General features: G+C 36.6%; 1 pseudogene; it reads left to right on the forward strand.

Moving 5' to 3' along the window:
• Nucleotides 1-931: 931 nt before the first annotated feature.
• Nucleotides 932-1,680, forward strand: LOC132277215 (probable 2' cyclic ADP-D-ribose synthase BdTIR; annotated as a pseudogene).
• The last annotated feature ends 13,527 nt before the right edge of the window (nucleotides 1,681-15,207 follow it).

Here is a 15,207-nt window from a genome sequence, read left to right on the forward strand (position 1 = left end):
GTGGTACCTTTGAAAAAAAAGTGGTACCTTCGCAAAAGGGACTTATTTTTGCAATTGAAAATGGTATTACACCATAAACCGCTAATTAGGTTGCATAGTGGATCAATAAATAGCTCCATTAGGGCCATAAATAACAAAAAATATTCTCCAAGCTAGCTAGAGTGTTTAGAAAACATGGTACCTCAACGCCAAAAAAATGGACTTATTTTTACAATTGAAAAAGGTATTAAATCCCACACCGCTTATTAGGTTGCACATTACATCCATAAACAGCTCCATTAACGCCATGAATAACACAAAATATTCTCCAATCTAGCTAAACAAGTGTTTAGAAAACATGGTACCTGGACGCCAAAAAGTGGTACCTTTAGTCCAAAAATGTGGTACCTTTGGAAAAAAAGTGGTACCTTCGCAAAAGGGCATTTTAGGCAGCACATAAAATAGGAAGAAGGGTATTTTAGGCAATAGAAATATGAAACAGTATTTTTTCATGTGCCACCTCAGCTTTTGGGTCAAACACATTTTAGAGAAATTATTGACTTTGACTCAATGTATGGGTAAATATGGGCCACTAAGTTCATTTATATGTAATAATCCCAATATAATTCTAGTTGAAGGATTAAACAGTTACTTAAATATAACTCTAGGGATATATTAGTCAAAATATTCCAAACATATAGCTCTTTCCTTTGTCCCGCCATATCAAATACTATGTATTTTCTTAGGTCCAATCTAGCTAGTCCATCACATTCTTTCCTAGAAATTCATCAACTAAACTGGTCATTAATCAAATAAAGAAGTCCCACACCAACTACAATAAAGAAGTCCCACACCAACTACAAACTCAAACAAAAGAACTAAAAGTAGTAAAAGTTATAAATTTGTACTAAAGTTAGCTATACATATATTCATTCAACTTCATCAAGAAGCCATGCAACGTTCATCATCAATAGCCAAGTATGTGTGCCATCAAATTCTCAAATCTCAACCCTGCGACATCTTCATCAATCACCGTGGCATCGACACGAAGATGAACATTTCCGTGCTGCTTTACGATCACTTTGTTAGGTTAAAACTTCGTCCATTTCTGAACAGTAAGAACATGAAACCAGGTGACAAGTTGTTCCAAAAGATAGACATGGCCATTAGGGATTGTAAAGTTGGGATCGCCGTGTTTTCGCCTCGTTACTGTGAGTCCCCCTTTTGTCTTCACGAGTTGTCTCTTCTCATGGACTCCAACAAAAGGGTTATACTAGTTTTTTGTGATATAAAACCATCTGAGCTTAGGGTTAACAGTGAAAACTATCCAGAGAAGGACCTGCATAGGTTTAGATGGGACTTACATTTGACTCTTTCAAAGGGTATGATTATTTATTTAATTACCTCTTTGATTTTCTTCAAGAACTATTGTACCTTTATTGCATTATAAAGACTACAATAAAATTGTATATATATATATATATATTTATACACACAACAAATACACATGCATGCATATATGTGTGTATGTTTATTTGAATTACTGAGCATTTGTGATGTACGAATTAATGTTTTGTTTTCTGTTGGGTTTGTAGGGATTGGTCTGATTTTCTGAGGAGTGCTTCGGACGCAGTCATGAAGAACTTGATCGAGATTGAAGAAGAGAGATTAGTTAATGACCAGGAAACAAGAATAATCTAATTGTTGAAGATTTTTTCATGGTCAAGAACAATTAACAGAATACACGAAATTGCTTGATGACTTATAGAAGCATCAAAATTTATTATTTTTTCATTTTTTTAAACTAGTTGTTTAATCATGTATAGCTTTGCCCTTTAAGTGGTTTCCTGGTTAATAAGATTGTAATGATATGCAAATAGGGCTGCAATTCTTTAGCACATTTGGGATCTCAGAGTTGAAAGTAATCAAATAATTTGGATCTACTTATCAGGACTTATCTTATCAAGGATCAGTGCTTCTGGACCATCAAAACCCCACAATCATGTTCATGGAGTTGGAGGAAAATCCTCCAGTTAAGGCCTCTTGCAAGGAAACTCATCAAACACAAGGTTGACAATGGTGCATCTACCCATCTCTGGTATGATTTTTGGCTTGATAGACAGGCACGGACCTGCCTGGGGACTAAGGGGGGGCCAATGCCCCCTCTGAAATTTTTTTATATACTACACTTTTTTAAAAATTTATACAATGCCCCTCCTGAAATTTCACAAATGCCCCCACTATATAAGTTCTCAAAAATATTATTTTATCTCCTAACTTTACTCTTTCACACTTCAGTTCTCTCAAGACTCTCATCTCTGCCTCCTGAACGAAAATTAGGGATTCAACCTTCAAAATTCATTACGGTGATTTGGTTCTCTCAAGACTCTCATCTCTCAAGACTGATTTCGGCACCACAGTACGGTCACTACGGTGAGTTTGATATACTTAATTTTGACCTTATTGTTTCGTCCTTTGACCCACAAAATTTTATTTTTTTAGAATTATCCCAATTCCCATATATAAATGCATACACACATAAATTTATATAGAAAAGAGAGAGATTACTAGTGCTTTGGTTAGATGATTTGTTAACCGTATTTTTTTTATTTGTTTACTGTATTTTTTGATTTGTTTACTATGTTTTTTTTTAATTTGTTTACTGTATTTTTTTATTTGGTTAAATTTTTGATTTGTTTACTGCATTTTTATTTATTTATTTACTGTATTTTGATTTGGTTAGAGATTACCAGTGATTTGGTTAGATGATTTGTTTGCTGTATTTTTTATTTTTTGAAAGACGGAGAATTGAGATTCCTAAAAAGAATATAATAAGGTTTTGTAATTTGTAAAAAGTTCTCAAAGAGGGACTTTATCTATAAAAGGAAATTGTTTGTCGCCTCTAAAACTATGGTTGGATGATTGGATCAATACTTGTTCAGTTGCTTTAACTTTTAAATCAATGGAAAGTTAGACATTCTGTTCCCTTTGTAGTAGCCAGTGGGAACTGTAGGATGTATGTAATACATGGAATTAACTTTCTTTTATCTTTGGGTAAAGTAGGTTCAAAATTTTGCAATAAAGTTTTATTGAAGTCAAATTAAATACTGAAAAATTCTTCTAAATTTATTTATTTATTCATTTTTGTTATTTACAGTTATTTCAATTGATTGTTGATGTATGTTGAGGCCCTTTGTACAATAACAACAATTTTGAGAAATTGGGAGTGTTTATTGTTGCAACTTGCAAGATCAAGTTCTTTTGTACAGGTATGCCCTTTGATTTATTTTTTCTAATAGCAATGCATATGCAATTTCTAATATTTTATTTCTGTTTTTTTGGTACAATGAACAACAACACAGACGCACAATTATTTTGTTATATGAAATTTCTTAATATTTAATTTCTTTTTTTTTTTAGTGCAATGCACAACAACACAGGCGTACAATTTGTTATAATATGCAATTTCTGAATTTGTTTATTTTGTTGATGGGAAATTGATCACTAAGAAACCAAGCTAAAATGTCGTCACTCTCTATAGGAAATTGATCAGTAATGGAAAAATTTGTGACAAGAGGGATGCCACCATCTCTAAGAAGAGATGATGGCTCTTCAAAGATAAATGATGTAGAGATTAACCTTGAGGATCTGGCTGCAGATCCTGGACTACGAACTCCAATATTGAATTACCATCCCGATGTCTGAGATCAAATTTGGAGAGCATATATACTAAAGGGTCCTTGCCAACCTAAAAAATATCATTTTCCTTATAAGAGTTATGGGCAATGCTTACGACGATTCAACCAGGCATGGTTTAATGCATTTTCTACTTGGTTAGAGTATAGCATAGATTAAGATGAATCATATTGTCTATGTTGCTATCTTTTTAAGCCAAAAATTGGAGAATAATCGGGTGGTGATACCTTCGTGAGTGAAGGATTTTCTAATTGGAAGAAGGGTTTGGAAAAATTACAAAGCCACGTTGGAGGTCCGAAAAGTGCCCACAACTAATGTTCCAGTATGTGCTAAACATTAATGAAGCAAAAGCAACACATTCAGTCAATTTTCTTCAAGCAATTAGACAAGACACGAATTGCATATCGAACACAATTGATTGCATCAATTTATTGTGTTCAATATCTTTTGCAACAAGGTCTTGCATTTCGTGGTGACAATGAATCTGAGGATTCAAGCAACCAAGGGAATTTTCTTGAGACATTATGATTTCTTGCGAATCATAATGAAGATATTAATGCGGTTATATTCAAAAATGCTCCTGAAAATCACAAACTAACGGCACCTAAGATCCAAAAGGACATTGTTAATGCCATTGCATTGGAGACTCTCAATGTTATTATCGAAGATATTGGCGATGCTTATTTTTTATTCTAATTGATGAATCTCAGGACAAATCAACAAAGGAGCAAATGGCTTATGTTTTACGGTATGTGGACAAGAATGGGCATGTAGTTGAATGTTTTGTGGGTCTAGTGCATGTTTCTGATACCACTTCCATCTCACTTAAGAAGGCGATTGATGCTTTATTTTCTAGACATAGGTTGAGCATTTCTAGGTTACGAAGGCAATGTTATGACAGGGCTAATAATATGCGAGGTCAGTTCAATAGTCTCAAAACTCTCATCTTGAAGGAGAATGAATGTGCTTTTTACATTCATTGTTTTGCCCATCAACTCCAATTGGCTCTCGTGGGTATGGCAAAAAAACATGAGGATATTGTTTCTCTCTTCACTTTTGTTGCTAATCTTATAAATGTAGTTAGCGGTTCATGTAAACGTTGTGATATTCTTCGAGAGAAGCAAGCTTCTATAGTTATCGAGGCACTTAACAATGGTGAGATTTCAAGTGGGCAAGGCCTAAATCAAAACACTTCTCTTAAATGAGCTAGTGATACACGTTGGGGTTCACATTATGACACTTTGATTAGCGTGATTACTATGTTTTCAACTATTGTTACAGTACTTGAGACACTTGCAGAGGATGGGTCATCAAAAAAGAAGTTTGAAGTAAATCTTTTATTAGAATTTATACAATCATTTAATTTCATATTTTGTTTGCATTTGATGAGAGCTATTTTGGGAATTACAAATGATTTGTCAAAGGCACTTCAAAGGAAAGATCAAGATATTGTGGTTGCTATATCCTTGGTCAAATTAAGCAAGGTCCAATTACGAAGGATGAAAAAAAAGTGGATGGGATTCTTTACTCAATGAAGTTTCTTCTTTTTGTGTGAAACATGAAATTCCTATTCCTAATATGGATGATATATTTCTACCTCGAGGAAGACTACGACGTAATGCTCATGACAAGTTGAATTTGCATCATTATCGTGTTGATTTGTTTTATTACATCATAGATATGCAACTTCAAGAGCTAACTAGTCGTTTTACTGAAATAAGTTTCGAGTTGATGCTTTATGTGGCTTGCTTATGTCCGAATGATTCATTTTGTGTTTTTGAAAAGCAAAAACTAATCCGTCTTGCTTAATTTTATCCAAAAGAATTTTCTCCACATGCTCTCATGAGACTTGGTGATCAACTTGAGAATTATATTGCAGATATGGGCTCTAATAGCGAGTTTGAAAGATTAAAAAGGATTGGTGACCTTGCAAAAAAAAAATGGTGGAAACCAAAAGAGACAAGGTACATTCACTAGTTTATTTACTTGTGACATTAGCATTGATCCTACCAGTTGCAACTGTTAGTGTAGAGAGGGCATTTTCTGCTATGAATATCGTGAAGAACCGATTGTGCAACAAGATGGGAGAAGAATGGATGAGTGATAGCTTGATAGTATATATTGAAAATGAGATATCTAATGGCATAGATAATGAAGGTATCATACAACGTTTTCAAAATATGAAAAGTCGTCGAGAACAATTGTGAATGTGCTCAATGGAATGATTCAATGAACAAAAAAAATATTTTTGCTTATTATGATGATTTGAATTGTAAATGTACTCAATGGGATCCTTTTGTTGTTTTTGGAACACGTTCCCCTTTTGAACGCCTTTAATTAATTTGCTTAATTATCAAAAAAATAAAAATAAAAATAAAAAAAATTGTAAATGTGGTCAATGGAATTATCAATGAATGAAAATTTTCTTTTTGTTTATTAGGATGGTTTAATATATATATATATATATATATATATATATATATATATATATATATTATTTATGTTGTTATTAAAAGGCCGCCCCCCTGACATAATTTTCTGGGTCCGTCACTGTTGATAGATGTCCTCTTTCTCAACTCTACCCCATTTCCATTACCCAATCAGTAGGTATTTCCCCCACTGCTATGGTTAGTGACTTCATTAATGCTAACACATGGAGCTTTCCTCAACCCCTCTCCTCCCAAATTCCTGATCTGAACAAAATTTTACCTCCCAATCCCTTAGAACCAGACCAATTTAGTTGGGTAGTAGGTCCTAAAGGAAAATATAGCCTTAAGCACACTATAGCAGCCATTTCCCAAGCCTACTACCCTGTACCTTGGTCAAACTTTGTCTGGAAGTCTATGGCTATCAACTTCCGAAAAAAAAAAGTCCATGGCTATCCCCAAACACAAAATGATTATGTGGATTGCAGTTCAATCCAAACTCTCTACATTGGACTCCAAATGTATGTCTTACCTTGATTTTGCTAATGTATGCCACCTATGCTCAACCCTACCTGAAACACACTCTCACCTTTTCTTTGATTGTGAATTTGTCTCCCCTTTATGGAAGTTCGTTCAAAACAAATGTCGTTTCTACACAAGAAGTGAAAGCTGGCCTCAATTTGTCTTCTGGGCTGCTTACCACTGGAATCACTCTTCCCTCAGAATAGATATATGTTGTTTAGCCCTTGCCTCCATAGTGTATCACATTTGGCAGGAAAGGAACAATAGAGTATTTAGATCATCCCCTTCTTCGCAATCATCTGTGCTAAAGCTTATATGTAATTCAGTTGTTGAAGCTTTAAGATCTCACCACAATGATTCCTTTTCTTAGCATGCTTTGCAATGGTCCTATTCTCCAGCCGCAGCTTATCCGCCACCATTTCCTCCTGATCAGTAAGCAGAGGTGAAACCTCAAGAGGGCTGGAAGCAGCTTTGTTACCAGAATTGTTGGGACATCCATTTCTAATGGTCAACGCCGTTACCAACGACTATCCTCCACATTGTTGTTGAGGATCTTTTTCCTCATTGTTGTTCCCTTCTTTGGGTTTGGCCTTCTATGTATCTTCTATAGTCTGGGTTTGGCCTTTCCCTGTTTGGGTTTTATTCTGTTCTTGTTTCCCTCTGGGCCTCTCTTGGGCCCATTGTATTTCTTTTATTATTAATATATTTGCTTAACCATTCGAAAAAAAAAAAATTATAATGATCTATATTATTATTTCTTGTAATTTATTTGTGTTGCTGATAATTCACTAGAAGTTCTCTCTCTCTCAAAAATACTCATTAAATGGCACCAGTAGTGACAAAATTAGAAATTTATTTCAGTGGGGACAATTTTAAACAATAATGAGGTAAAAAAAATCAACTAAAATAATATTTAACTTAATTATATATTCATAAAATTTTCTTAAAAATACATTCACAATTATACTCAACTAGCTTCATGTTTTAAAATTGTTACAACACCACTAAATATATCAACAAGGGTAATAACTCAATGGTATCCCGCTACATCTCAAAGCAAAAGATTTTGAGTTTCACATCTTTATAAGGGTAAAATGTGTACGTGTGTTATTCTTAGGGAGAAAAATCAACGCTCTTAAATTTGTACTCCCTCAATCCCGCCAATAAAGAATGTCACTTTTCAAAAATCTAAGGATGAGTTTTAATATTTTTTTTTTATTGTATTACTAATGAATAAATTACCAAATTATCCATATGGTATAAACGATGTGATAGTTTACTTTTTATAGCTTCAATTCAAAAGGTTAAATTGGTAATACTATAAAAAATAATACTTTGACTTTTTAATTAGAACATTTATTTTGGAACAATCAAAAAATAAAAAGGTGTACATTTTTTTTTATTTTTTTAAAAAGGGAGATGTGACCGTGGTAACTAAAAGATAGACCATTTTTTTTTTTTTTTTTTTTTTGCCATGGCAAACAAAAAGCAAGACAACACAACTAACAATCTTCCGCTACTAGCTCCAAGATATCAGCTGGGATATGAATCAGATCAATATCACTTGAAAAATGAGGCCGAGAAATCTTAACAAGTGTATGGGCGAGTTCGTTGCCATGCCGATGGACATGACTAAGATGAGAATAGGAGAATCGCTCCAAAAGCACTTGCACATCAAAAGAAACTGAATGAATCTCCACTGGATCGGTATCCATACCATGAACTGCCTGAACTACCACCAGCAAGTCACATTCAAACCAAACCTGGTCACAACACAGAGACATGGCCTGTAATACCCCTAATTTTAAAATAATAGTCCTGCTATTTTAATTAAGTATTTTGTTGCATTCTTAATTATTTAATTATTTTTGTTGCTTGATTATTTGAATTAATTTTTGTTTTATGAATTATTTGACTTATTTGGATTATTTAACTTAATTGTGTTTTTATTTATTATTTGGCTTTAATTGAATTATTGTAATTGTTTAATTATGTAATTAAGTTAATTGGATTAATTAGGTTTTCTTTTAGAAGTCACGTATGTGCAGCCGACATAGATTATAACTTAGGTTTTGTTATATGGGCCGACTAGGATTTAATTGGGGTTTTGGCTCTAATTATACATGGATTAGGGTTTTGTTTTAACCTTTATTTATAAAACAGTATGTCTGCTAAGGTTGGGAAAAACCCTATTCACGTATTAAAGAAATAGAGAGAAACAGAGAGAGGTTGTGAGGAAAACAGAGCAACTTTGGTAAAGGTTTCGGCTGTGGATTAAAGGTCGGACCTAGGAGAAGGGAAGGCTGAGCAGTGGGAGGTTGAGTTAACGGTAAACAAACGTCGTCAGAAAGCTTAAGAAGACGACGACAAGGTTTTGATTCCAAAACCACACAGATAAGTTCTTTTCTTTCTCTCTCCTGTTGGCCTGTGTTCTGTTCACACCTAGATGATCTCTAGGACTTTAATTGGACATTAAATAAATCTTGCATATTTAATATATGTTATAATATTAGCTTGTATGTGTTTAGTTTTGATTGGAACTGTTGTTGCAAAATTATATCTCAGTGTTTAGTCGTAAGCATGTTAAATCGGTAATAGTTTGTATGGTTCTTTTTAATGCAAACTATTTTAAATAAATAACTGGGAAGATATAAGATGAAATTTAGACCCTTAGGTTTAGTTTTTACCAAGAACAAAAGGGGTGGAAGCGGCCGGAAAGGAAGCAGAAGGCTGGAGGTGGTTCAGGCTCTCAGAGAGGGAGAGAGCCGGCTCCATGAAAGAGGGAGCTGGCTCCCCCCAAGAGTAGAGCCGGCTCTAGGGGATGTAGAGCCAGCTCCACCCCTCTAGAGCCGGCTCCAAGAAGTTTTGGAGCCTACTCCATTGTTGGTTGGAGCCTGTACTACAAGTTTAAGAGCAAGCTCTTTCACGTTAATGTTTTCTGGACTTTTCTGGGTGTCGTTTGGATGATTTTAATTCTTTCTGAGTTGTGTTGTGAGTATACTGGGGTTCTTAATTCCAATTTCAAGTATTATTAAAACCTCTTATTGCATAGTTTATGTCTCTTTGCTAAAGGATGGAACAGTAGAAAAATATACAACTGTGCATGCTGTTAACGGAATGAATGAACTTAATTGCTTAAATTAATTTTAGCAATTTATTGGATTACTGCATGATTATAAATCTTACTTATAATAGGGTTATTTATTTATCAGATTTGATCTGTGCATACTCGAGATGTTAATTGTTGAAATAATAAACTCTTTCTACAATTACATGAGCTAAGGCTTGGATTTTAATTGCTGAAGTATTAAATACTATTATGCAATTATCTGGACTATGGTTTCGGACGTTAATTACTGAACTGTTATTTATGTTCTGTAATTTACATGGTTTTGGACTTTAATTGCTGAACTGTTATTATGTTATATAATTTACATGGACGTAGTGGATTGTATGCACAGGTATGGGACGGTGGCATACTAGGGATGGTTTATGTTGTTGGTTTCCTTGATGGAGTCGCCACAACCAACAAAGCTTGAGAGTTGTGTGTGTTTAGGAGGTGGCTAAGTTTTACATTTATAAAAAACCACTACTACCTTTCTCTATATAAAATATAGATAGGGCGAGTAGGGATCGTCCCAAGGGATTTGATGGTGTATCGAATTGTGAACTATGGTAATTAGGGTTAGTAGGTCGAGTGATCACACAATTGGTTGGTTGGTTGATTAAGCTAAATTGAATTTAACTAAATAAAATAATATGAGGTAAACAAGAGAGGGAGAGGTCTTGGGGTGTAGAGATCACCACCAAGCAATACTTTTCTATACTACTAACAAGTGATCAATTGAGGGTAATGGATGTGTTGCAATATGATAAGGGTGTGTGTGCATTAGGTTGATTCAATTGGCAAGGATGACAAATCAAGCAAGTATTGTCTAAACATCATGTGAAGAGCACAATATATCTAAGCAATAGAGCATATATTGTCTAGACAACATGGGGATAGCACAATAGATCAAAACAAGTCATTAATCCTTCATTAAGCTCACAATCCACATGCAACACAATATTAGAGGAATATGCCATTTGGACTCACAAGCATGGAACATCAAACATCAAGAGTACATTGTCCTCCCATCTAACATTATACTACCACTACACTAAATCTACACTACTAGCATGAAAATAAAGCTATCTAGACTAGGGGAGAGGCACAAACCATCAAGAATAGGCATAAACCATCAAATGAACCAAAATAGCATTCATTAAGCATATCATCTTGATAATCTCTAGATTTATAGCATCAATACACATAGACATGCATCAAAAACACTAAATCTAGAGATAAGCACATGAATATCCTACTTTAGCATACATAGACATATGGGTAGCATAGAATAGTCAATTGGAAGCATTAAACCATACAAACTATGAAATAATCAAGATTTATATATACATGAATATCAAGATGTATCATACAACACTAATCCCTCAATAATACACAAGATTAGAGTATAGAAAGCATGCTTGGGGCTAACTCTAGCCCCAAGAAGATGTCTAGCCACTCATGGTAGTGATGATCCAACCCTCAAGGGCTAACTCTATGGCTGCTCCTTGTAGATGAAGATCTCCTCCAATGGTTGCTCTAGCTTCCTCCCTTCTTCCTCTCTAAGAATAGCCTCCAAGATGATTTTCAATGTGTGACAAGAGACTCTAGACTCCTCTCCAAAAAGTGTATCATATTCCTTATATAGGTAGGTCAAATACACCCTATGATGAGCTGTGGTCGTGCAAGGCATACTCTCTAATGATTGGGTGAAGGACGGAATAAATGAGCTGGACTTTAACTTTTTCTCGCTGGAGGAAGTTCGATCGATCGAACCTTAACTTGGATCGATCGAAGTTGGGTTCGATCGATCGAACTGCATCTTGGATCGATCGAAGTGGTCTGACTCCTCCGGATAAGGACAAGGTTCAGATATTTCGAAGATATTTATGGGGAAAAGGACAAAAGTGGTTGGTAGGCGTACAGCTGTGGATAAGATCAATCATTTGAATAGGACAAAATAGGGTTCGATCGATCGAAAGTGATGTTGGATCGATCGAACTTGAAATTTCAGCAAAGGCCAAGGTTGGATCTATCGAGAAGTACTGTGATCGATCATAGATGTTCGATCGATCGAACTCTAAGTTGGATCGATCGAACTTTTCAGCTGCACAACTTTGATTCCTTTTTGCTCCTTTGTTTCTCCACTTTGCTCCCTCCTTTGGTTTATCTCAGGATTGCTTCAATTAAGCTCTTATTTGGCTGAGTTAGCTCAATTTTGGGATTAGTACCTGAAAATATAAATAACACGTAATAAGTCTAAAACGGCAAAGTAAGATAGATAAAGGTACTAGAATGCTTAAGCTTAACGGGTTTAAATGCGCACTTTCCAGTGCTCATCACACCCCCAAACTTAAATATTGCTAGTCCCTAGCAATGAACTAAGAAGTAAAGGAATGAAATGAACAACTAAACAAGTATAAACTGGAAAGCAAGTAAAATGATAACACCATTTTCGTAGGGAACACGATTGCATTTAGCATATGCAATAAGCCTTTTAAACCCCTAGGCTACCCCTAGTGGACGAGTAAAGTCTCGTGAGGGTTTCCAGAAATGGTACCCACAAACATTAAGCTCATTCTTTCAAAAGAGGCACCAATATTGCAAACAAGCATTGGGAGAAAACTACATCAAGTATGCAATTTTTCAACCGTTTCTAAGCAATCTCCCAAAATTTCAATATCAAGCAAGCAAGCATGGTCCTCCACACATCAAGAAAATGATCATGAAAATTGAAACAAGTCTAGAATCCATGTGAGAGGTCCGGCATCAAGTGTGTTGCTATCTTAGCTAACTAGAGAAGTAATCACATCCTTACCCTCAAACTAGCACACAAATCTAGTACTGATCATCAAGATAAGAGAGTGGACCTTTTATTAAAGCTTTATTGTTCTAGGTGCGCTTATTCTTTTCACTCTATTTTTTTTTTTTTTTTTTTTTTTTAGGATCAAAGATGGAAGTATTGTGCAATGTGTTGATCTCTTAAGCTTTCTAGAAGATTCATGTAGCGAGCTTTAGGTCAATGACTCCCAAACCAGATGGCTTTAGGGCATTAGGTGTTAAGACACCCCTACGGACTTACAAACTCAAATCAACTAGGCTACAAATCAAGACAACAACCATCTAATCATTTCCCACTTCTCAACTTTTGGGAGAAGTCCTCACTTTTATTGCTTTTTGCAACTTCTTCTTCTTTTTCTTTTTTTTTCTTTTTTTTTTTTTTTTTTAACCATTCAATTATTAACCTAGAGTTTGGGCCCTCCACCTTTCGGCGCGAGAAGTTCACTGCTTAATGAGGCAAGAATCCCGGCTACTCAATGAAAAGGGGTTGTTATCCACCTTTATCAAGAATGAAAGCTTTCAATGCACTACTAGCCCAATTGGGATATAACCAATTCAATAATCAACAAAGCATATACCCCACAAATGAATGCTAGTGTGCATCGGTGCTAGTGTAGAATCCTAGAATGAATCTCAAAACAATCACAAATTCAGGATGATGTGGACCACAAATGCAAGCAAGATATCAATCTTTTGAAAAAATTACTCCTAAATGGCATCCTCAAGGCATACAAAGAGTATTGGACTCTCAAGTCAAGCAATTTTTAAATTTTAAGCAATATAGTCCTCAAAAGATCAAAATCATAGCTAGAAATGGACCAAGTATAGAAATATCCCTCAAATACACAAGACATGCTCAAAATTTGAATTTTAAAGTAACACTGAAATATACACCAATACCCCCAAACTTAAACTACACATTGTACTCAATGTGTGAAGAGAATAAAGGAAAGAGTATACCAGTGCTTTAGACATGAATGATCGGGATAGAAGTATCCAAAGTGGGTGGCATGGCCCCCCCAAACTTGGGATAAACTGTGGTCCTGAAAAGTTTGCACTCGGATAAACTCATTAGATAACAAGATAGGATAATCAATGCACAGTGGACATGCAAGTGTAAAATGGGATAAATAGAGAATAGAGAGAGAGGTGTAAGAGTGGTCCTGAAAAATTAGGCAGTACTCTTTCACTAAAGTCACTGTGGTGTACCTGATGGAGTCAAACATACAAATATGAGATACTAAGAGACATCCATAATCAAAAAGCAATATATAGAGAATATAAAGTGCAGGTACATCAATAAAATAATAAAGCCGACAGACCGGCCGCAAAGTATAGTACAGTAACAGTGACAGTATAATATAGATCCAGAATAAAAGAAATGAAAGCATAAAATAACTGGAAGTGGTGTCTCAGGAGGCCTGATCGTGAAAATCTGCAGTGGCTGGAGGTGCGGGTGCAGGTACAGGGAGTCGGCTGGAGAGATCGGCAAAGCAAGCCATGACATCCACCCTGAAAGAGGTGAACTCAGCTCGGTGGGCAGTGATGTCGGCTCGCATGGCTGCTACGTCCTCCTCCAGTGTCTGCAAGCGTGCTCCGAATCCGGGAGTGGGAACTGGAGACTCAGGCAGAGATGCCTCTGAAGAAGACTCCCGAACTCGCTCCTGAGCAGCGGCTCGATCACTGGTATCATCGGCATCAGCATCATCTGCAGCATCGGCATACTCCTCCGCAGGTCGCTCCAGGTCAATGTCCATGTGATCGGTAGCCGGACCGACTGGTGTGTCGTTCGCTGCGATATCTGCTGCTGCTGGAGGTGCCGGCTATGCCTGGGCTGCCTCCTCCTCCTCTAGTTCAGCTGCTGCCTCTACAGCTGGCTCCTGAAGACTCCGAATAAGAGCATTGTAGCTCTTATTCCAGTCGCTCCTCCTATAGAAGCTGGACCGTGCAAGGGGCTCCTCATCTGGGGGCACTCTGTAGCGCTGGTCAAGAAGAATCTGCGTGATGAGGTGTCCAAAGGGCAGGACCTTGGACCGCTTAGGGTCCTTCCTGGAAATGAAAGAATCATACAGCAACCTCATCACGCTCCAGATGAGGACTGGGATAGATACCCAGCAGCCTGTGTAAAAAGCGTAAAGAGCTGTCAAGTAGTCATGACGCCTCTGGATCTTGTGGCCCGCCATGTAAATGTTCTGAAAAAGAACTGTGTCGATGAACCAGAGGTCGTCAGGCAAGAAGGTCCTGGTGGCAAATGTCTGACCACCGGCATGATGGCCTGTTAAGGAGACAGCCATGTCAGAAAATGAAGGCCTATGCAGCCTCGGGTATGTCTCTGCAAGCTCAGGTGGACACTGGTGTGGGCACCGGCAAGCACGGGCCAGAGTGTCAACTGTGATGACAATCTCGTGGCCGTCCAGTGTAGTGATCATCTCTGCGATAGATCGTGGCGAGGGCCGGAGATGCTGAAAGAATAGCTGCACCAGTCGCGGGTATACAAGGCCGGTGACTGGGGCAAAGATGGCTGAGAGGCCCCGCTGCATGATATCCTGATAGCCAGACCGGGTCAGGATAGACTCGGAGAAGTACTCAGTATCGAAGTATGACTCCTGAGCCACGGTCATAGCTGCATATCTCGGC

This window comes from Cornus florida, unplaced genomic scaffold (assembly GCF_030987335.1).
Source record: "Cornus florida cultivar Cherokee Brave unplaced genomic scaffold, ASM3098733v1 CherokeeBrave_3.0.0_Hap2_Chr01, whole genome shotgun sequence".
NCBI lineage: Eukaryota > Viridiplantae > Streptophyta > Magnoliopsida > Cornales > Cornaceae > Cornus > Cornus florida.